Source organism: Anas acuta, chromosome 14 (genome assembly GCF_963932015.1).
Source record: "Anas acuta chromosome 14, bAnaAcu1.1, whole genome shotgun sequence".
Classification (NCBI taxonomy): Eukaryota; Metazoa; Chordata; class Aves; order Anseriformes; family Anatidae; genus Anas; species Anas acuta.
Genome location: NC_088992.1, coordinates 954,547 through 977,707, shown reverse-complemented (window position 1 = coordinate 977,707; position 23,161 = coordinate 954,547). Strand labels below are relative to the sequence as shown.

At 46.1% G+C, this 23,161-nt stretch overlaps 2 long non-coding RNA genes across 4 annotated transcripts in view; one reads left to right on the top strand and one right to left on the bottom strand.

Annotated features, from left to right (window-relative positions):
* The window catches only part of LOC137864298 (uncharacterized), a 71,279-nt gene that overhangs the window by 6,837 nt on the left and 41,281 nt on the right, over nucleotides 1–23,161 (bottom strand). Inside the window, exons 2-6 of one of the 3 annotated variants that reach the window (XR_011101408.1) lie at nucleotides 18,702–18,932; nucleotides 9,588–9,681; nucleotides 2,068–8,281; nucleotides 1,719–1,869; nucleotides 812–972 (exon numbers count right to left, since the gene is read on the bottom strand). This is a non-coding gene — a long non-coding RNA (uncharacterized lncRNA). The remainder of the gene's footprint in view (nucleotides 1–811; nucleotides 973–1,718; nucleotides 1,870–2,067; nucleotides 8,282–9,587; nucleotides 9,682–18,701; nucleotides 18,933–23,161) is intronic. The other 2 variants (XR_011101409.1, XR_011101410.1) reach the window with 2 other exon arrangements.
* On the top strand, nucleotides 17,920–21,771 carry LOC137864299 (uncharacterized). The gene is made up of 3 exons (XR_011101412.1): nucleotides 17,920–18,263; nucleotides 18,808–19,017; nucleotides 19,433–21,771. It is a non-coding gene; the product is annotated as an uncharacterized lncRNA (long non-coding RNA).

Here is a 23,161-nt window from a genome sequence, read left to right as displayed (position 1 = left end):
GAGCCAGTACCAGCACACACTGCCTCACACACCAGAACCAGGTAAAAGCCTAGAAGAGCAAACCGAGTGGAAACAAAATTCATGCTCCCTTAAGCACAATGCTCCTCACCGATAAGCAATTAATGCTCCAAGATAAAACTAAGGTGGACAGAGAGCTAGCATTTCCCAGATACAATGATCTGAGCATAACGGAGTGAGTTCAGCAGCGTGAGCCCTTGCCTTGTCCCGGTGCTAAGCAGAGGCCACTCAGCAGCAGCAGCTCCCTTCTTGGTGGCACCTCCAGCAGGATGCGAGCAGTGCTGGCGTGCCGTGCCGGGGCTCACAGGGGCTCACACGGCACGTCAGGGCCCCGGGCGTCCTCTCCCCAGCACCACGGGCTGTGCTCAGATGGACGCAACCCATCCCAGCTCTGCAGTCACCACGGGCAGCGTGAAACCCTTCCAGCTGCCTTCAATATTCCCCACAGCTCGGGGCAACAGAGAAGTATTGCACCAGTACAGGTTTGAAAAGCCTTCTGGCTCCAGGTCTGCTGCAAATCCTCCAGCAGGCTGATTTCCCTCTGGCTCTCTACCTCCCTGCATCCAAGAGACGATTGCCTCCGTACAAAGTAAAGGAAAATGTTGCACCAAAACCCACCCGAACACTGCAGAATTAAAATTCACAATGAATTATGCATTATCAGTTAGGAAAAACAATTAGCTTAGTCATTAAATCTCTCAAATAGTTTCAGAATCAAAGGGACTTTGGTTCAATTTACCTTCATTTATGGGTGTCAAAATAAGATTTAGTGCCAGTTTAGCTAGAGTCTTACCTTTATTCACTTCTCTGACCATTTCCGTGAAGGTGGTTGCCTTTGTCCAGGTGTGTGCCTTGCCCAGGAAGTGTAACTGGGGAGTGCTCATTATCAGTGAGCAATTCTCCTTTCTGCTGTTTTAGTGAATTCTTTAATATGATCCAGGTTTTACAAGAAATCTGGGGACAAGAAGTTAAACTGGATGATGGAACAATAACAATACTCATTTTCTTTATTTCAGCTTTTCCAGTTGTACCTATTCGATGCTTTAGCACGTCCTCATAAACGCAACAGCTTTCGTTCCCAGGCAACTCTTCTTTTCAGACTCATCTCTAACCTGATTCCATACAAACATGCTCCTCCTGGCACCCCAGTTTTCATGTATCAAACAGCAAACTGGGTGGTAGATTTAAGATCATTCTTTTATTTAAAAAAAAAAAGGCATTATTTTAAACTATTTTGTCTAGATGTCTGTCTGCTATACGGGCATCCCTCTGAGTCTTCTGCAAATTGAGAAAAATAAACGACAGTATTAAAGCTATCTATTGCCAAAATTAATTCATTTGAAGAAGCGTCACAAAAAGAATGTTTCTACTTTCCCAGATTTTCCATTAATTGAATTAAGTTCTACAAACTGAAAAATGACCTCCAGGCAACGGCCTTGACATAAAGCACTCCAGCAACCCAGCAAACTGAGCCTCGTGCCCACTGTGTGCTCTGCCCCAGCCCCAGCAGGGCTGGCACACGGCTGCAGGACACACACCCACAGGGCACCCAGCCAAACGTACCCAAAGATGTGCCATGCGTCTGTGCTCCACTTTAAGCCCCTACAATGGGTGATCAATATTCCTGCCCATCTGTCCCCGTGCTTTACTCTGTTACTCTGTATGTTTATTGCAGCCGTTAACAAAGTGAAGGCGTTTACATTACGCAGCATCATCTGCGGCTCCAGCACCAAACACCCTGGTCAGACCGCGTGGCTCTGCCGCACGTCACCCGGTACATGGCACGTTTGGCTGGGAAGCGTCTGGAGAGGGCAGGCGAGACATCACAGTGCTTCCTTTTGCTTGCAGAGTCTGCCAACGGAAAAAAGCAATAAACCCCCCGGATCATTGACATTTCAGTGAAAGAGTTGTGGAATTAAAGCTCACCTGGCCCTGCTCCTGCAAAATGAGTGTATGGTTTATTGCTACCTATTCATAAAGTTATCCATCATTCCTCACAAAATTTGGTATGAATTCATGTGAGAAGTCATTACATGTTGCAAGACTCACCTGCCGTTATTCTCCTGTCTTTATGCTCACCCAACCCAGCCGCAGAAGTAACGCTGCACGGCACAGCAGTGGGGACAAGCGATGTCTCGGGATGAGGCGGCCCCGGGGCCGGGGACACGTGCCAGCAGGACTGGGGGAAGGTGAGGACACGAGGCCGCGGCTCGTGTCTACGCATAATCCGCTCTGTCTCAATTACACAGTTCCCAGGCAGCTAATAGCCCAGTAATGACACGCTGGAAAGAACTGGCGAGTCCTCGCCGGCTGCTACGCCTGCAGAATACCGAGATGAAGCTGGGAGCTGCTGGCTGAGCGAGGGCTGACATGCCGGGTGCAGGGTGTTGCCACCAGACACCTTGATCCAAAACTCCCTCCACAGATGTCCCTGGTGAAAGCCCAGGAAGAGTGGAAGTGTGGGGGTGTGGGGACAGGGCTGTTCCCACCCCATGGGGTGCAGGGCATCCTCTGGGCAGCCGGCCGGTCAGAGCTGCTCGTTGGACTATTAGTGCTCAGCTGGTTTGAGCAGAGGCTCCTCCTTAGAGAATGGTGCTCCCTGGCCACCTCTGGGGAGAAAAGGGGCATTGACGTCAGCCTTCAGACATCCTGAGATACAGAAAATGGGTTATAAATACTATGAAATTCTACGGGCAATGCACTTAATGTGTGCACCAAGCATGGGGCAACGGAGGGCACCTGAGACCCAGGTCACAGAAAGTGCCCCACGTGCAGCATTCACACGAGCAGATCAAATAGTGCTTTAGGGAGAACCTATAAATATTAATCCCGCACCTGTTCCAATTACCAGCAACTAGCAGGAGCAGCCATGCCTGGTGTGCGTGGTGACACAGAAAGGAAGCAGTTCGTGACAAGTCTCCCATGTTTACTTTCATGCTCTTCTGTAGAATTGCGGGGGCTTTTTTTTTTAATTGGCACTCTGAGGTAAAAGCAAATGAAATCTAATCCTGGGCTGAAGGGGGTAAAGCTGCACAGACGGGCACCGCATCCTCACCAAGAGAAAGAGAAGGGTTCAGCAGGTACTGAGCTTAACAAAGGGACCTCTGGAAGGCATGCAGGTTTGAAGCACATCGTATGCCTGTATCTAGAAGTGCCTTTGGTTACCTGAATTATTCACAATCACTCAGCATATTGTCTTGCAAGAAAATGCAGTAGATACTAAATTTTGTTTAGTGTCAATATAGAATTCATTGCTCCCTCTGTACCCCATGAGACACTGCTTTGTCACTGGTCATAGCATCCGCACTCAGAGGCTGTCCAGGTTAAAGCTCTTTAAACACACTGCTCTTCTGTAACAGATTGCATTACTGGGTAAAGGGCAATCCGTTTGGTTCTGCCCACCTGAAAATTTACAATGCTTGAAAGCAAGCTGCTGTATTTCACCTGCTCCTGAAGCCTTCCTTCACCCACGGCGTTCTGGTGGAATTCAGCCTCAGGACAGGGAAGGGGCTGTGGACCCCGAGCCCCCCCAGGTCCCCTCACCTCCTGCCCCGTGCTCCCGGGAGGCACAGCCGCTGCCCCTCGCCCAGCGCGGTGCTCCCCGAGGGAGCTCAGCCACTCGGCGATGCAGGTGACACGGCGCAGGAGTGTAAAACAGCAGGGGAAGAAACAGAGAATGGCCACAAAACATTTTTCAACAGATCAGCTCAAAGTGCTTTTATAGCCGTTACTCATGCCACGAGACACTGCTGTGATACAGCGATTAACACATCCACCCATAAAATATTATGCCTGTGCTGTTTAAGTCACCTCCAAGTCCTTCAGTGCAGAAAACTTTTTTACAACATCACTGCGCTGCACAGGGAGCATCACCCCGAGCACCGCGCCCTGTAACCCACGGGCGCCTGCCTCTCGCTGGCTCCTGCTGCACGGCGAGGGAAGAGCAGCGTCACGAGCGACTCGCCAAGGTGACTGAGGCACCCTGAGCACAACAGAAACCCGCTCCCAGAGCCCACTCCCAGACGGACCCTGTTTCATCTTGAAGGTGCTGGAGCTCTGTAAGGAGGCACCAGGGCAAGCGCTTCAGAACAACCCCGGTCTGCGAGGGAGGAAAGATGACACCAGAGGAAACCAAGCACTGACCCTCAGCAACAGATTAATTTTGCTGTGTGCCTGTAAACTGATAGGTAATCTAATGATATTCAGAAAAGCTCTCCTTCTGACCCTGCAGTGAAAGCACTGGAAAAGCCCCGACTAGTAGAGACGTTCCTTCTCCTGCCTCTATCTTCACACCAAGAGACTGGCTGTTGGGCTGCGCTGCCAATTAAATTTTCTGGAACGGAGACACAGGAATAAATGTGTGCAAGGATAATGCCTCCTATGGCTATTAAAAGATTAGAATCACTTCTGATGCACACAGCATGGGGAAAGACAAACCTTCCTTCGCAGCCCTAACGGGAGCCAGCGAAGGAGCCCCGGACACTTCTGTGCTGTGCTCCAGTGAGCTCCGTGTGCCGCTGGGAAGGGGCAAATGCAGCGGGAGGGATGGGGACCCCTGGCACGGTGAGGCAGGGCTGCTTTGCTCTGCGAGCGGGTCTGACAGCCCAGTGGGCAAAGCCAGAAAGCTGCTGGGTGGCTGCAGAGAGACCAGGGAGTGAGGACAGGGAGAACAGAAAGGCAGTTTTGAACATGGCTTACCCTGAGGTGAGGGTTTCTGGATGATAAGCTGATGTTAACATTCTGCCTGATCCCTGCTTATTCCCTCACCTGTTTCTCTATCCCTCTTTTTCAGCCCACATGCACCAAGGTAAACACTAGCACTGGGGTTTGGGTACGTCTGAAATTCAGTCTGTTATGCGAATATCGTGGGACCAACACCTAGGTGTTCTCATTCTGATCTCCCCCTTTTTGTTTCTGCCCTCCTGTTTTAGCCAAATGGACTCCTGCCATTCCTTCAAGCTGCATTCAGTTTCTGATGCATTTTCCATGAACAAAAGGGGAACTACTTTTTTTTTCTTCTTTTCTTTCTTTTTTTTTTCTTCCATCAGCAATTTTCTACAGTAAATAAGAAAAGGAAATGGAAAACCTTGTAGAAAGTCCCAGACTGCTGAGGCTTTTAAAATGGGCTCAGAGCTCAGGCAGAAGGCAGGTTAAACACAAATAGATGTGTTGAGCCAGTGCAGAAGATGACATTTCAGACCCACCATAAAGAAGAGGAATTAATTGAATGAAAGGACTGGGAACAACAAAAGCCTGAGCCTGAACCACGAGGAAGAGAAGAGGCAGGATGTGGCAGCACTGACAAAATTCAGCAGAGTTAAGTGTGGCCATGGAAGAGGCTTCTTTTACGTGAACACTGATCTCATTTTAACGTGACTGCAAGACACCACAGATTGGGTCATTTCCTTATCCCGGTCGTGAGGTACTTCAGGGAACCCATGTTTCTGTTGCTGCCCGGCCTACAAACACAGGGCATCAGGCACGCCAAAGAAGCTTCAGTAGGAAAGAGGATGGGGTGTGGGCAGCACATACCGGAGAGACAGGCAAACCAGGCAATATTCCTGGTATCCCCTGAAATATGTCCCAGTCCTCAGAATAACACTTAAAAAATGTATCACTTGGAAATGTGCCCCTCCTTTTACAGAAATAAATAACTGAAGTCACAGAACAGGTTGCTGTTGGCAGAAAGCAGCACTTGCCAGATATAATGACGCCTTTTCACGCAGTGTTAGTGCTCCAGAATGGTTCATCCCTGCTCAATGGTCCCGTTACGCTAAAAATACATGAGATGCATTGCAGCGTTTTCTCCACCAGGAAACCTACACATAATATTGCAGTCATCAGAACGGAGATTCAAATCCCTTTGTCATTTCTTCCCTCTCATTTGCCTACGAGAGATGCGAGTTAGAGCCAGCAAAAGAACGGGAGGAGCAGCAGCAAATCCTCGGGTGCCGCAGGCGTGCCCTTGCTCGGCGCAGCTGGCTCTGCTGCAACGGTTCATTTGCATGCGATTACCAACTGTGCATCTCCGTGCATATCCTCAACCCCAAATATTGAGATTTCTTGGGGGCTGGAAGCGGTCTCAGAGTACTCTGTTTCTGCATGTTCTGTTTCTACTTAATTATATTACTCATGAATAAGCAAAAGGAGGGCTTTACTCCTGCCTGAAGCCAGGCAGGTAAGCAAATGTTCCTTATCAGGCACAGAGACAACCCTTCTGTAACATCTTATCTGGTGCTGGAATATCTGGAGCACGCTTAAATGGCTGCTGAATTGGGTAGTCCTGGAGCACAATGTATAGCTAGCTGCCTTTTTCTGAATGTTTATCACTTCCCTGAGTCAGTCAGGGAAGGAATAGCTTCCCAGAGACAAATATGCTGAGATCTGAACTTAAAAGGTGTGATTTCGACTTGTGTGTCATTCTGAAAGCCTTACCATCAATCCATGACTTCATCTTGGATTCTCAGCATCGCTAACTTGTCCTGAAGCTGCCATTGATTTACGGCTCAATCTCGGAGCAGTTTGAAGAGTGTCTCCCCAGCATACAGCCTACTTATTTGAAGGAGAAATTGAATCTGATTGGAAAACTTCTTTTAATTTGCAAAACCAGAAAAGGTTAAAAGGGGCAGAGAAAAAACAACCTCCTCAAACCTCTGATTGATAATTTTTGACAGAGCAATAGAACAAGTGGTTCCCATACTGATTTCAGAAGGATGCACAGCCCTCTTCAGCTCTTCCATCACCAAGATGTGCTGAGAGGTCTGCCAAGGCCTTCCTGGTGCTGTGTGTTGCTGTCTGGCTTAGCACATTCCTAGAGCAGGCACTGATGGGCAGATTACAGCCTGCTCGTGATGTGCTGCAAGGTTTGCTTCCCTATGTTTACAGCACGTGGTGCCAGATGAGTTGATGCTGACCCTGAACTACATTACCTATGGATGCTTTGGATCGCTTTACAGCTATGAGCGGGGTCCAGCCCAGTGCCACCTCCCACGTACAACGCAGGCAGATGCACACCAGCCTCACGCACCCAGCGGGGAGGCTCCGGGCCCTGCTGCAGACCCGAGGCCAGCACCAGACCAGTGCTCTCTGCGCCTTTCCCAGCAGCCCCAAGCCGGGATCCCACTGCTTGCCATCTGCCACCACTGCTGCACTGCCGTGTGCTTGTATTTTCCATAAGAACCATGCAGGGTTTCAGAACGAGTGCCACTGTTAGCAGGTAGCTCTGCTACCAAACTACAGGAACAAAGCGGCTCTGAAAGGAATTAACGCAGTTCTCATTTGAAGTGTGCAGAGACACCTTACCGTGTCATTTTCCACTAAATGCATAATGTTTCTTTTTGCTGAATGTGTTTTCCATTTACCCAAGTCTGTACATTTGCTTTCTTTGTTGTTGCATTATGCCTGTAATGAATTTTCATTTTGTACATTGTAGAGAAATCTCTCAGTCATCACACAAATGCTGGTTCTTGTTTCTTCATCTAATAATTCAAAAGCAGAGACTGTAATTTTCAAGTAGAGACAAAAATGATGGTTTTGAAGATTGCGTTCTGTGCAGAATATTTCAAAGTACATCACATTTCTTCCACTGCAAGATCCTTGCTCACTGGTTTCTTCTTTGTGTTAGAAAGCTGTTACCAGCAATGTTGATATTTAGGTTTCTGGGTGAGTGTTGCAAACCCAGAAGGGAAATATCTGGAGCTGCTTTTCTTTGGCATTTCCCACTACTGGCTGCTTCCCGAAGAAAAGGACGTTCTTCATGCACGGCTTTGGCTTGGTGTTTGTATTCTGCCTCGGCATGGGCACCAGCACCCCGCTGGCTGTGGGAAGAGCAGAGGACTGGTGGATGAGGGGCTGATGTGCGGCAACAGAAGGTGCAATGTTCATTTAAGAAATGCAGGAGTAGGGACGGAGCTGGCAGGCAGTGAGCAGTTCTCTCTCCTACTGTGCTGCATATTGTGATGGCTCACTGTTCTGGAGTTAGAATTGCTGTTTTGGATATTGTTAGCCTCCATAGTTCAAGATAGGACTAATTATGAGTAACAGACTGTACTGTTCTTTTATCACAGGTTTTTGATTAACATGAGACATTGTATTTGGTTATTTCCTGTGCCAAGTCATCCTTTCAACTGCTGAAGCTTACATCTCTGGTTGTTCTTGTAGGAGAAAGAAAGAAAAGGATAAGAACTAAACTCCAGCTCTCTTCTGGCTCCTGCCCCATCACCTTCCTGGCATCACACGAGTCTCGCTCTACCTGCAGTGGGAGCTGAAAACAGTTAACCAGCACTGGGGTTTGATTCCAGCTTATCACCTTCTAGTGCAAGCCCAAAGCAGGGCTGTGACCTTCAGGACATGGGACTGAATGCTAAGCAAGACACACGCGAGGCTGAACAAGTGATGTGCAAATGGACTGAGCCTGGGAGAGGCAATGCCAGCGCACCTCAGGCGAGAGGGGACTGCAGGAGGATTAACACCTCACAGCGAGGGCTTCTGCAAAACGCCCTGTGTGAGCCTGTGCTGCCCGCAGTCACCCTGCAGCAGGGACACCTTGGGGACATTGCCCTGGGGACCCTGCACAGGGCTGAGTGGCATCGAGCTGCCACAGGCTGTGCCACTGCCCCCAGCCCCTGCCCCGTGCAGCTGGGCTGTGGGAGCAGCCCCCGCAGCTGCTGCAGCTCCAGGGCTGCAAGGAGGTTAGATCAGATCGGGTGGGCCAGATTTCTGGTCACCCGAAAAACAACAACCACCCTCCCTTCTCCCTCGCAGCCCTCCCACACACACATCTGCCATGCCTGAACTGGAAAATTAAATCGCTTCTCCGCTCAGCTGGCAGATTCAGCTGATAATTCAAGAGAACAACAGCGTTTCAGGGCGAGTTAACCACTTCAGCGGGGTGGCTGAAGGCAGGGGCCGGGAGCACAAGGGGCTTGCACAGCCGTGGACGTGCTGCCCCTCTGCCAGGTGGGAGAGGCACGGGGTCGGTGGGGCACTGGGCAGCCAGGCTGCAGGAATGAAGTAGCAAAGGCCGCAAGGAATAGGGAATACATCCTGGTGCGGGGAAACCTCCCCAGGTGCAACAGTGGGAAGAGTGGGGAAGGGCCAGGCAGATCTCTCCCCTTTCAGTATCTGCAGTTTCACAACTCAAAAAAAAAAAAAAAAAAAAAAAAGCTTAACTTTTTTTTAAGTGTATTTTGTGACAATAGATTAAATATATTGCAGGGAAACTACAAATATTAACCATAATTAATTTTTCTCAACCCTTACTCAGTGCTTTCTCTGCAACTGAGAGCTGTAGGACCGCGGAGCTGCCTGTAACTCCCACCCAGCTGCCACGGGAGGCACGTGCGCTGCCCGGCTGGGTTGAGATGAAATGCCTCCTGCCACGCACTCGATGATGGTTTTATCTTTCCGGAGCTGCACCTAAATGCAAGCGCCTGTGCCACTTCTCGGTTGAACTGGCATTTAGGTGCAGCTCCAGAAAGATAACACTCCCAGGCTGCAGTTAAAGTTCCCTCTATTTAAGGAATTAACTAGTTTTGCTGACCTCCTCTCTGCATTGTATTTCCACTTACCTTGTGCTTCATTAATCTTGCATGAAGCTATCCAGCCGCCAGTGGCTTGTGCTCAGGCTGCCAGGAACCAATCTGACAACAGATTGGAAACACCCTGTAAAATAATAAGCAGCTTTTACTGGAGTTATGAAAATACCTGTGTCATGTAAGGCGGTGCCATCAGCAGGGAGGCAGCTGAGGTCCTGATGGTGAGATCACGGCAGACGGAGACAGAGGTAAGGCACGGCCTGGTGACAGCGCTGGGGCAGGCTGAAAGGAAAAATAGGTGGGCACAGAACTGCAACAGTACCAAAGCTTTTATTAGTCCGTATTTCCTTTATTCTCAATCCTGAACCACAATCTAGATAGCATAAAGCATTTATGGAAGTCTCATGCCTGCTCTACAGCCTACGATGAAGCACGGTGCCCTGCGAGCACCCTGCGCCGAGTGGGCAGCGCGGGGACAGCGCCAGCCCCAGAGCCTTGTCCTCACCTCTCACCTCCATGGCAAAGCCTTTCGGCGCCGGGCAATGTCAGCTCTGTTAGCTGTGACCACAGCGATGAAGGTTTAGCTGTGACAAACCTCTCTCATCTATGATTTTTTTCTGGAAAAATGTTTTCTGGTGCGAAGCAAAAAGAAAATTTCAGAAATTGTTGCTCACTTCTGGTTTAAAAAAGTTCTAAGGATGAACCCGATAAGAATTTCAATGTGTTAACACCTAAATGAGATGCTCTCATTGGAAAATCAAACACGTAATGCTGAATATTGTTTCGGGATTTTTTTTAGAATTTAAATTTTTCTGAGTGAGAAAAAGTTGACATCTCAAAAACGTACTCCCCATCTCTCCCACCCACATCCCAATGTTGCTTCCAGGAATCTCTACACGTTTATTTTTAGCTATCCATTTTCACATATGATTCAAGTCCAAAGCAGTCAAGCTCGCTGTTTTTAACAAAACATGTTTAGCATTCAGCGCTGAACTGGAGGGCACAGAACAGCAGGCATCTAAACAGCTCATGCTGCAAAGCTTTCCAGCAGAAGGTGGCTTGCCCAGAGCCAGCCTCATTGCATTTTCAGAGGTTTAAACCAGGTATTAATCCCTCAAAGACATCAGCTAGGAGAAATGGCTTGAGAACAAAACTAACAATCCTGAGGGGGAGCCTGATTCCTGTGAAGTCAAAGGAAACCCCCAACTCTGGTAATTTTAACGTGCCTAGGATCTTGGTCTTCGCTTTACTATGATAAAGTTAATTTCAGCAAGTAGATGTGATTAAAAAGAAATAATAAAAGTAAAAGCCTTTTTTAAGTCCTCTCTTAAAATAATCTAAATGCTGCAGCAAGCACAGGGGAGCCTGCTCATGAGTATACTTGCACCCAACAAAACACAACAGAGCGTCCACAATCACAGCAAGAACAGATTGGCACAAACTTGACATCACTAACAGGAATGGAAATGTGCAGACCAGGAGCAAATAATACCAGGAATGCAGAATGAAAACTAGTCCAACCCTGTTTCTGTTGGACCAGGGGATTGATTTTACACTGACTGCCATGCCAGCAGGACTCCGCCTTCTGAGCAGTTTCCCAAACTGGCCATCAATGGATGTACAGAACAAAATCCTGTCCCATTTCAGGAGTACTCATAAAGTCTTGAAGGATAAAAACCAAATTAAGAAAAGCACACACAGATTGATAGCTGAGTGACTGAGGTATCCGATCTTTGCTCTAATTATAGTGAGGAACAGCCCCAAGGTACCTCACGCTGCATCGCTTAACTTGGGTCATTTATTTCAAACACCTAGTCAGGGGCATTTCTTTTCATTTAGCATTAACCAAGGCACACAGCACAATCTACGTGGCACAGCATACTACATATTCACAATACTCCTAAATACTTGCAAATCAGTAAGCCTTGAGTCTGCTATTCACACTTAATGAGATACCAGCAAAAATCAGAGTACCTGGGAGACCAGCCAGGACATTGGGATTTTCCAGAAGGGCACCAGTGTTGAATGCTACTCCTGGAAAAAACACTTTTTGCAAAGCAGCCCTTCCCCAGGAGCACAGCAGCCAGACCCTGGGAGGATCCCCAGTTTTGTGACCACAGCTGAACCCAAGCGTTCTGTGAGCTACTGCCACCAGGGCACAGAGATACACCGGCTACATTGCTAAGAAATGCTACGGGAGGCATTCATGTGCTCCTGTCTCCACATCCCTTGGAGAGCTACATCTCTCAGGGCTGTTCCAGGGGAATCAGGCATTCCTCAAGCTACTTCTGGCTCCATATTTTTAGCTTAAAATCTATTATAAGCTGCTCTTTTTTTTTTTTTTTTTTTTTTTTTAAATGATTCAAGTAAGTCTTTATGCAAGAACTGGTCTGCCCCAGCAGTGCGTGTAGGGGTGTTTGTGGTATTTCTCCCCCTCAGAGCGGGTGGCATCGCTGCAAAGCACGCGGCCGAGGCAAGCCTGTGGTGCTGCCAACCGCTGCCGCCACGGTGCCAGGGCATCGCCGAGCCGGCCGTGGGAGCAGATGAGGGTGGACTCGCTGCACGCCACACAGCAGAGGCACAGCAACCCCGTGTGTTATTCGGCAGAGCCCGTGATGGCTTTTTGTTTAATCTATGTGAAAATTGGATTTATGGCATTGGAGTAAGAGCTATCTGAACATGGCCCATAAAACTGGAAGAATCATATTTTTCTCTTCAGCAAGCAACTTTTAACAGCTCTGCTGGGTGCTTATTTGCAGTCACAAGGCAAAAATTTTGTCTCTGCTGTTTATGACCCTTTTACTCATTTCTGCGACAGGGGGTGGTGGTTTGGAGTACAGTGCCAGTGATGCTCTAGTTCCTGGGTGTTATTTGCTCCAGGGACTCTTTTGATATGCAGTCTTCTGCTGTACTAATGTTCCCATTAGTCTTGACTGCCTCTGCAGGGGGTGGTAAAGACTTCTGTAACAAAGTGCCTAGGAAAATCCTTCTTGAGCCTTTGATATTTTCTTTGCAATATTTTCCTCATCTTCGACAAGAGATGAGTTGGACTTTGAAGCCATTTCCAGTTCTGCTGCTGGCATTACTTCATATTTCTACTGGGGAGCTGGATGGTTCTTATGGGGCTGCAAGGAGCCAGCAAACAATTCTCCTTTCTGTGTTCCTCGTATGGTCCTGATCTCTTGAGCAAAGCTTCTTGTTATTGAAAGCATACTGCCTAAGCCCACAAAGCATTAAAATGCAGGCATCAACTGCTACGAGGTATTGCTCAAAGCTGCTGCTGGGAAAAAGGAACAAAAATATACATGTGGAAAATCGTACACGTAAAACATCCCAGCGAGAAAGTGGCTGGAGACCAAAGCTGTTTAACAGAAAGAAAAGTGGAAGGTAAAATTAATCCCCCTCCCCTCCAAAAAACAAAACAAAACAAAAACAAAAAAATAGATATTGGCCTAAAATATTCCAAGTCCAGCTCTTTATTTAGAGCATGGAGGTGTGGTGGGTTTAGGCTGAAACAAAGGGAGGTTTTCTGGTGGAATTTAATAAAATTCCTGTTCATGGATGGACTGAAAATAAACAGAAGATATTTCTTTCTCCAGAAAACCGTGTAGGAATAGCAAAAAACAATGAGAAAGACATGCAGGGTTCTTCTCCCACCTCTGCTACCTGGAGCGAGCAGCCCTCTGCGTGAAGACTTTATAGCCCCTGTGATAACATTTACTTTATAAGTATGTCATAATTGCTGTAATTTTCATTGTGATTAACCACAGAAAGCATATTTTAAAAATAGCTAATAAGGAAAGAAAAGTTAAATGAACTTTTTTTTTTTTTTTACTCTGAAGATTGCTGTGAAACCTGGGAGAACTCGGAGCTTATTCAGAAATGCTGCGAAACGCCTGCTGCCTCGCTGCGGAGGAAATGGCTCTGCCTCCCGCAGCAGTGGACATGCCAGGGCAGAGCCACGCCAGGCTGGGACCTGACCTTTTCAGGAGCTGCGTGGAGCCCCAGTCCTGGGCAAGGATTCAGGCACATTTCCGTAACGTGCAATTCACTGAGCCAGACACCAATTTGCTGTCATTACACGCAGTTCCTTTGGTTCAAAGACAACTCACATTAGTTCCCATTACAGCCTCTGCCTCTAAAACACACAGCAAAAGCAAGAACAGAGCTGCGAGCAGCACCTCAAAGGACAGCACAGCCCGAGCGGTGCAAGCAGCAGGAAGCACGCCTGCACCGAGCTGAGCCCGGGCCAGTGCCAGGTTCCAGGAGCACGTGCTGGGAGCCCATGGGTGCCCCAGGACAGCCGCCTACAGGAGGGGACCAGAGGGCCACGGTGGGACCATGGCACCGAGCATCGCCTCGCAGGCCCAGCTGGGAGCAGGCTGCAGAGGGGGAAGGGGCTTCCTCCTGCACGCATCCCCCGCTACGGCTGCTGTTGCTTTTGTGCGCTTGGAGGATGCAGATAAGAAGGGCATCGAATTTGAATGTTATGCTAATAGGAACATCTGTGTGCTTAAATCAGTGCTGAGCAGCTGGTACATTTAAAACAGCCCCCAGCATGTCTAAACACTCTGTAAATACAGAGTTAATATCTCCTGAGATCAATTTATCATTAATAAGTTATAAAACCAGGATCTGATGCACACTGAAATAAAAATAGAGTGAAAAAAGACTGTTCTTTGTTTCCATTTTTCTCTGCTAAAATTCAGTAATGTTTCTTGTGTGACCAAATCTATTCAGAGAAAGCAATTATTATAGGTAAGATGTATTAGGCTGTAGTCCAAGCAATAGCTTTAAATATATTTTCCAATATATTTTGTCCTAGGTTGGGCATATTAGGGCTTGAGTATAATTCATATAGCAACAATTTTCACGATTGAAAATGTGTATTAAAAATTGGCAGTCGCTGATGTTTTAATAAGGATTGAACTAAAGATTTCTGTAAGTATCCATTTCAGTTCTGGGCAACTATTACCATCCATCAGTAGATGTCATTCCGATTAGAAATCATTGTTAATGATTACAGAGAATAGATTAAAATTGAACCTAAGTGCTTTCTGAATGTGTGGTTCATCCCCACCACAACGAGCTGCAGGAGGACACACACCCAGCATGGTAATGTCCCCACGGCTTGCAGAAGAGAAGAGCGGCTTCGCATTGAAGCCAGGGCTCACAGGCACGGAACAGCTGAGGTTGGAAGGGATGTCTGGAAGTTGTCTACACCAGCCCCTCCTCAAGAATTATTATCCTTATATAAAATGTATAAAAGGAGCACTAGGTTAGCATTAGAGAAGGCCAGGAAAATCTGTGCCTTTTGTTCAGACAGAAGTAATGGTAGCTCTGCACATGAGACCACAAAGCACTAACAAGCGCCCAGGGCCAAGGGCTGCTCTGCTGCCAGCTCCAGGCTGGGCTCCGGAAAGCATCAGGATTTACTTTGAAGATTCCACCTACTAAGTCATAAAAATTAATAATAGTAACTCTGATGAAATGGATAACTTTCCCTTTCTTGATCTCATAACCTGCTTCAGGCGTGTATATACTGTATAGACATCAGGCATATATGTTCTGTACTCCAGTTCTTAAGCCTCCTGCATCCACAAACTGGTGACTCCATCAAATGTATTTTATGCAGTCTGTAAGCTCAGGGAAACTGCGTAATTTGGAGGTACCAGCCAGGTTGTGCAAGTGGCATTTTGATCAATATTATGTGCATCTGTAAAACTACGATACCCCTCTGCTTATTTGCAGTTTGGATTTTTTTTTTTTCTCCCATCCCTCTTTTTCCTGGAACACTTTTATCTCACTCCAATAATTACCAGCAAAATCCCAAACAGTAAAGTACACGAGTAAACCTTATCAGCTGTGTTACAGCCAGCATTCCTCTCCACTCTCATTTGGGTCACATCTTGAAAGATGAGCACTACTCTCACAGCCAAAGGTAGTCACAGGTATCGCCACCTCACAGGGTCTTGTGCACTGCGGAGACATACCTGGAGAGGGGTTCCCAGGGAGGGGACAGTACTTTGCAGCCTGGGGTTTTGTTGTGGTTCTAAGCTCTGTACCCATGATCTTCTGCTGTACAAGACAAATACAGATAATTTGTAATTTTCTCTAGCTCCACCATGTTTGGAACAGGAGAACTGATAAATAAAATATGCCAAAGCACACTAGGTTGGTGTATGATCTTAAATCTTCTCACACTAGAAGTTCCAGGTGATACCCCAAAACCTCCAAAGCATTCAGATCAGTTGTGCCACAAAATGCCAAAGTCCTGCCAGCGCTGATTTTCTGAAATAGCTACGCAGCTACTAAAGCTCCACTTAGTCTACAAGGCACAAAAGCTCTTCAGTGGGGCAGTACAAACCCACTGTTATTGGTATGATTTATATTTTCCCACTCACCTGCACTGCATGAATAACATCACCACCTGGCAGAAGTTCCTGTAAACAACGAGGAAGTGGTCCTGGGCTGAGCAATTTTCTCTGGGCAACTGATTTGATTAATTTTCTGGAGAGTGCCGTCCTGCCAGCTGGCCTGGCTGGGGAAATGTTAAGAAGTTTGTTTGCCTGGTTACCTCTTCCCGGGGGCCTCGTTGGGATTACGACTAATTGAAGTTTCTAGGCTAATTTGTTTCTTAATATCCTTGTGTGAAACGGGGAAAGCTGCATTCAACTTACCACGGGCAAAAGGGGAGGAGGGTCCCTGTTTTGCAGTCTCAGAGCGGTACCGAACGGTGCTGCTGCTCCCTGTTGCAGGAGGCCGTCCCTCTTGCCTCCTCCCAGCACTGCCTCCAGTTAACCCAGTCCCTGACAAGAAGCACGGCTGCAAATCCATGAGCTCAGCCCTACACGCACCTTCTAATGATCCCATTTTTCCTCTGCCCAGGCTCCAGGAGTTCTTCCTGACACCGAGGGCCATAGGTGAGCAGCTCTGCACGATGCTTTGCGAACTTCACAGGGAAAATAAGCAGAATATGGAAAATGGTACATAACCGCTGGGTGAACGTAAGAGAACATTACCTCTGATAGGTACGGGCCCAGCCCTTCCCTTCAGCTTTCGGAGCATTCCTACAGGAGAGGTGAAACGAGGATGGAGGCTGGTGTGGTGAGACATCACAGCACGGGGCAGCTCCGCGGGATGTGGGCTGCACAGGTCCTGGCTCCCATCCTTCCCTCCCAGTGTCCATCCCAGCTCTCCCTCTGCCGAGATGGTGCCACTTTGCAATCACTGAGAGCTGAATGTAAGAAATGTTATAGACAAACTGTGTACTAATTATCATCGCTGTTTTCTTTCAGATCACCTGGAAAGCAACCCTGAAGATGAGATAAATAAAAGCATTGGTGCTGGCAAAGCCAAAGGGACAAACTCATTAGGAATTTATCAAACACAGATGGGCTACCTGGGACTGGAAAATTTATGTTCTTCTGATTCTGTGGTCCAATAATTCCCTTCTTCCTGGCTCTTCTTATTGATTTTTCCACCAAAGGGGTAATTCCCACATCCCAATCAGCTCCTAACATCTGCTAGAGATGGCATTTGAACTTTCTTACCCCACCATCCATTTTGTGTTCTGCTCCAGCACTGTTGTGATACCGGAGCTGTTCTTATCTGCTCAATCTGTGTTAACCATAGCAGTCCTTTTCCTATTTCATCCTGCTCTGTCTTTTTTTAATTTAAGTTCATATGACTGTATATACAGCTGCCTCTTTCCTGCTAGTCTGCAGACAGCCAGATACAGTCTGCTGTATTATATTGTATATGTTGTGATGCTTTGGGAATACCTACTCCACCCTTATATGTGGGGTTTTTTATTAGGCCATTGATATATTTTTACAGATATAACATCCCAATACTTGTATATACTTGTATTGGGATGTCACAGTATCATCTTTCTTCCCCAAATACTTGGATGATACTCATTTTTCTCACCCAAATGTTCTGCTTCATGCTCTTTAGTCAGCAAGGTTTTGATTTTTCTGAAAGTCTTCATTAAAATTTTTTGAAGGATGTAACTAAGGTCTTTATAATAATTTTCACTCAAACCAATTCCTGATGCTTCTAATAAAAGCAAGAAAAAATAGTTCTATTTGTACAGGAAAAAATCCTATTTCTGCAGTTTGCTGGGAGAATAAATTGTGATTAAAAGAAACTTTCAGCTGTTATCCCTCATTTCATCCAGAATTGATGACAAATTCATTTTTTTAAGGTTTCCTTAATTACTGTAGAATGCAGAAGGGCTAAATTCTGACTTGCACCTTCTGACTTAGGTGCTTTTCAGGGCAGCAAAGGTTCGATCTTTCCTGTGCTCAGTGCAGTCGCCCCACAAGCGGCCGGCTGGCGGCAGATGGAGGCAGGCGTGGGAGGCCCGCGGGGCACGGCGCCAGCCTCGCCTCTGGCTGGGAAGCCAGGCTGCAACCTCACAGCAACCCTGCCCGAAAGCAAAAGGACCCTCCTACAGAAACCTCGTTAGCAGCAGCAGAAGAAGAATCTCGATTCAAGCGTTTGAGTGTTTAATACTGTATTATTATTATTTCTCCTCATTTGTGTTGTGTAATGGCCATTGGATGGGTCTGGGAAGAAGCACGTTGGTTCTGCATCGTTCTGGTTCTGTTCCTGCATGGTTATGGGACCCTGCAGGAATACATTCCCCCAGTAACTACAGTACTGCTGATACACAGAAATAACAGGAAATCTTCAAAGAGCTCTGTGAGTGAGTGGTGGAGAAAGAAATGATTTCTAGCAAGCTGTAAATGTATAAATAAGTATGAGTAGTGCAATTATTTTTTCCAAGTGGTAAGCTAGTGAATTTCATGTCTACAAGTAAGCAAAATTTCTTGATGTATCAGGATACAATATACTGAAAATCTGTTGTGTATTAATTTGCAGTTAACATTTATTCTGTCTTCTTATCTATCAGCTAAGCAGCAGAGCATTAGCTTACGGTCTTCATTCTGTGCTTTTCTTTAATCATATTTGTAAGAGAGCTTTCCCAATGCTAAACTCCTGATAAAATAAACAGGCTATAATGATCATCAGGTACACGTCAAACAGAAGAGATTAACTGAAGTGACCAATTAAGACTGACTACAGTTAAAAGTTCTTTTTCATTCTATACATCTCTGTTTTCTACAAGATGGATCTTACCTCCTTCACTTTACATGCTAGTCCTGCTGGAGATGCCTTGACAGCAGATGGGAACGAGTCCAAAGCCCCCAAACAGCAACCTTGCCCTTATCCCTTCTGTCCATAGGATATTTCTGGACTGCTTCTCAGTCATGTCGGGCTGAACTTGTTCCCACGCTCCTGGAGAAAGTCCAGGGCAGCCGAGAGCTCCTGAGGACAGCACTGATGGGCTGCTGCCACCTGAAGCACCCCCTGTGCCAGGGAGACAACGGTCACTCAAAAAACATCCTGTGTTCCACAACTGTTCTGCTTGACTGAAAGGCTTGACCCAAATAACGTAAGTTAACCAAACAAACAAGTGTTATTGTTTTCTTGAAGTATACAAAACAAACAAACAATTTATAAAGGAATGCAACTTTTGGATAAGTAAGCAAGGATTTCTAGTAATATTTTTGTGAGATAAACGTAATTTTGGCTGACTTTAGGGCGTTTTTTCCTAAAGCTTTATACTTCAGGACTTATCTGCATATTATCTATGAGGAAATGTTTGGGGTTGAATTACTGACCATTTCATTATGTCTTGTACTTCCCAGCAGTCGGTTATGGCTCTGGACACTGACAACAGCCAACAGCAGTCATCTGCAATTACCTGGCTGGTTAGGCCTCGTGACAAAGAATGTGTAGTGGAAACAAAAACATTACATATGTAAATAACAGAGAGTCACTAACCCTCTTTAATTTATCTGCTCTAGGAAAATGCAGGACAGGCTGCACAGCAAGATAATGCTCCCTGCGCCAGAGCAGATAGTGCTGGATGGCAACTTGTCCTTTCTGAGAGAAACAAGGATGAACAAAAACCTAACATGTGAGTTATTTGAAAAATGTGAGTAAAATTGTCTTGATCTGAAAGGAAGTGGTGCTTTTCCAGCTTTCCCCAGTGGCATTTGGGATGCTTGCAATTCTTTTCTTCTGAGAAACCTTCAGCTTTGCCAGCTGCGACTCCATCATCTCTGCACTGCCACTGTTGTGGCACCTGCCTCCTGCACGTTACATTCTTGGCAGAAAAGGCAAAACACTGCTATTGTCACTGGTTGGTGCTTCCTTGTATTGTCACGTCGTAAGTGATCTAGAATTTTAAATTCTAGAACTGAAACACAAAAACTATGCGGTAAATGCTGTGGTTTTGTTTTTGTTTTTCACACAAGCAGATGAAATGAAACCTGCAAGATCACTTTGTTCTGCAGGACCCACACAACTGCACAGCTTAAACACCATCTGGGACACAGAGCACACCTCCGTGAGCAGAGGGCAGGGGTGTCCCTCATGCCCCAGGGTGGCAGCAGTGACCGAGGGCAGGACCTGTGCTTCCCAGACCGTTGAGGTGTTCTTCCAAGCATCCTGTGCCACCTGTGGGTTTCCCTTGCCCCCCTTCTCTGCTGACCGCCTCCTCCAGCACCGAGCACAACTGGGGGTAGCAGTGTGTTCCCAGAGGGAGGAGGGACCCCGAGCAGCACTGATTGCAATTCAGGAACATTTCACACGGCGCCCCAGGTTCTGCCATTTAGTGCTGAAATGCACAGCTCAGCCTTCAGAAAGCAGGACTGAAGGTACAACACCATTTCTCGTCCTTTCACTCCCCTGTAGCCACTTACCACAATTTACTCACAATGGCACTTATTTAGTGCCATTAAAATACTTAAAATACTGTTTGTGTAAACTGGTGTCCTCAATCTCCAATTCAACTTCTAATCAACCAAATTACTGAAACAGGCAGCTCAGACTCATGCAGAAATGAATTTTCCATCCAATTTTAGCTATAAAATTGAGAGGCTATTTTCAGTCTTAATTAAAATCTATACAATAAAAGTACCCTTTTCCCACTGCAGGCAGCATCACTGTAAATAAAATAAGTGGATGCCCCTGCCTTTCCAGCACCACGCTGCACAGATCGATTCACATAAGCCAACTTAAGAGTAATTTAATTCACTCATCAGGATGGGAACAACCACCTCCCTGAAGCCGATTTGCCTCCTGATTGCAGCAAGGGGGGGGTGCAGCAGCTGCCTGCCAGGGCAGAGCCCCCGGTGCCCCCACCCAGACCAGCCCCGGCCCCCAGCGGTGGGCACAGGACCCCAGAGCATGAGCAACGCGGCTGCAGCTTCCCTGCAAGGGAACAGAACCAAATCCCTAACTTGGGGGAAGGCAGGAAAACAAAGCCAGAGAGAGAGGCAGAATCAATAGCTAAATACAAAACAGGTCAGATCATTAGTTTTAATATTTTATTCATCGACAAAAGATATTGACTTTCAGGGAGCTTCATTGATGTTCTGTAATATGCATTTAAAGAGCAGATGATGCCTTATGGAAATCTTTGGAGTGCATTAAAAAAAAAAAGAATGAAACCACCCATGACAGAAAATCTATTTTTGCCATCATTTTTTATCTGGAGGAGCATTCCCATCAAAATATGATGCATCAAAAGGCTGATCTCCTGTCTGAGCTCACAGTTTGTATACCTACTGAGCAATTTTATAGAATAACTGCAAATAACAGGTTTTTGTAGATTTATTGATCATTAAATAATTTAATCAAAAACTACATTAGTGCTACACAATTCACCTCAGGATAAAGATGATAATTTTACATTGTACAATATAGATTTTTGATAAAATCAGGAAAATGCCATTGCATATAAGAAATTTCATTCCGCATTAAACTATGTAGTAGTGATCCTGAAACACCTACGCAAGGAGGACTAGCTACTTAAATAAAATTATCTTGGTGCTTTAGTGGCTGTAGAACCCAAATCCTACTTTTTTTTTTTTTTTGTAGAAATGGTATGAGAATTGTAGCTAAATTGCACAGGCAGACATTTATTTCTACTCGTATGCAACCGTTACAGTTCATCACATGAAACCAGAATGTAATATAACATTTCTTCCAATATCTCTTACTGTTTGTTTTCATTTGTAACACCAAAAGTTGAGTTCCATTGTCCATCGAAACACCTTTAGGAATGCTGATTTGGAAGAAAAATTCGTTTTGAATCAGGTCACTAGGGAACTAATATTCAAAACACTAAATTAATATAGTGACTGTCATTAGTATAATAGCCTTACTTACTTTGTAGAGGAAAGGTTAAACATTAAGAAAAAATGAATTAACATAGTGTTACCACTGGAAATTAGCCATAGGATAGGTATGCTTTTATATTTGTGTAGATACAATTGTCCAAACTATTACGATTTGTCCAACTTTTTTCATTGTGAATGGTCAGAATGAATAGAACAATTAAGTTCAAGTTACGTTCAATCTCGTTGTTCAGATCTCAGATAATGAACGATGTTATGTATAGCTTTCTAGTTATTGGTTAAACATCAGCGTTTAACTGGCAGACTCACATCTATTGCATACGCACACAGACATATGGCAGCGTGCAGTAAACGGACTGTGAATCAATTTAATATGGAATCGCGGTGAAATTTCTGCATATAAAGCAGAAAGCAATTATGAAACAGACAGGTGCTTTAAGAAACAAGTCAGCATTTAGAATGAATGCCCTAACTGTCCACAATGAGGAAGTGCCTAATAAAGTACAACCTTAGCAACACTGCTGTGGATCAGGTCTTGGGCCGTCAGCTAATCCATTTCCAAAACGTGTCTATCGTATATTTTCATTGAGCATTTATTATTTTTATACCCACTGAAACTACTGAGATGTAGCTGCTTCTTCAGCTCAAACTGTGTAGAGCACAATAAATCACAGACAAGAAAACCTTCCTTGGGAGCAGCACATTCCCTGGGATTTCCACAGGGCACCGCACGGCGCCGTTGGCGTGCAGCAGGCTGCTGTGAGCACCCGCAGGGGGGCAGAGATAAGCGGGGCACACCTGGCAGCTGGGCAGAGCATGGTGCGTCCTCCTTACAGGGCACATGTGAGGATACGTGCCAAGGCCCACGTGGATATCAGCACTGAAAGGGATTTCTAAACTGGGCAGTGCTGCAAAAAGTGGACCTGCAGCCCTCGCCCTGGTGCTGACCTGACCTCCCCAGTACCCAGGATATTACATCAGAGGTCAGTGCAGGGCTTTTTGGAGAAAATCTTGATTTATGACTTCTCGCAATGGACTAATAACAAGTACAAAACCAAAACAACAGCCTGAGCCGCTCACACACAACTTGAAGTATTATCTCACTGGCCTATTGATAAAGTTCAGTGCTACGAAAATCTTAAAGATTACTTCTACTGGAAATACTCTGTGCAAACAAAACCTTGGAAATTTATAATTCCACCAGCGCACAGAACCAAGAGTTTATCACCTGGCAATTACTTGCTGAGCCCTAACTCAGGGCCTTTTGACTCTGAGCAGTTATTTTGTGTCTTGATGCAACTAAAATGCACAAAGTGTCAGCTGTAGGCTTACGTGAAGGCTATAACAGCGGCGTTAGTGTCTTTCCTTTAAACGAGGGAAGATAAAGAT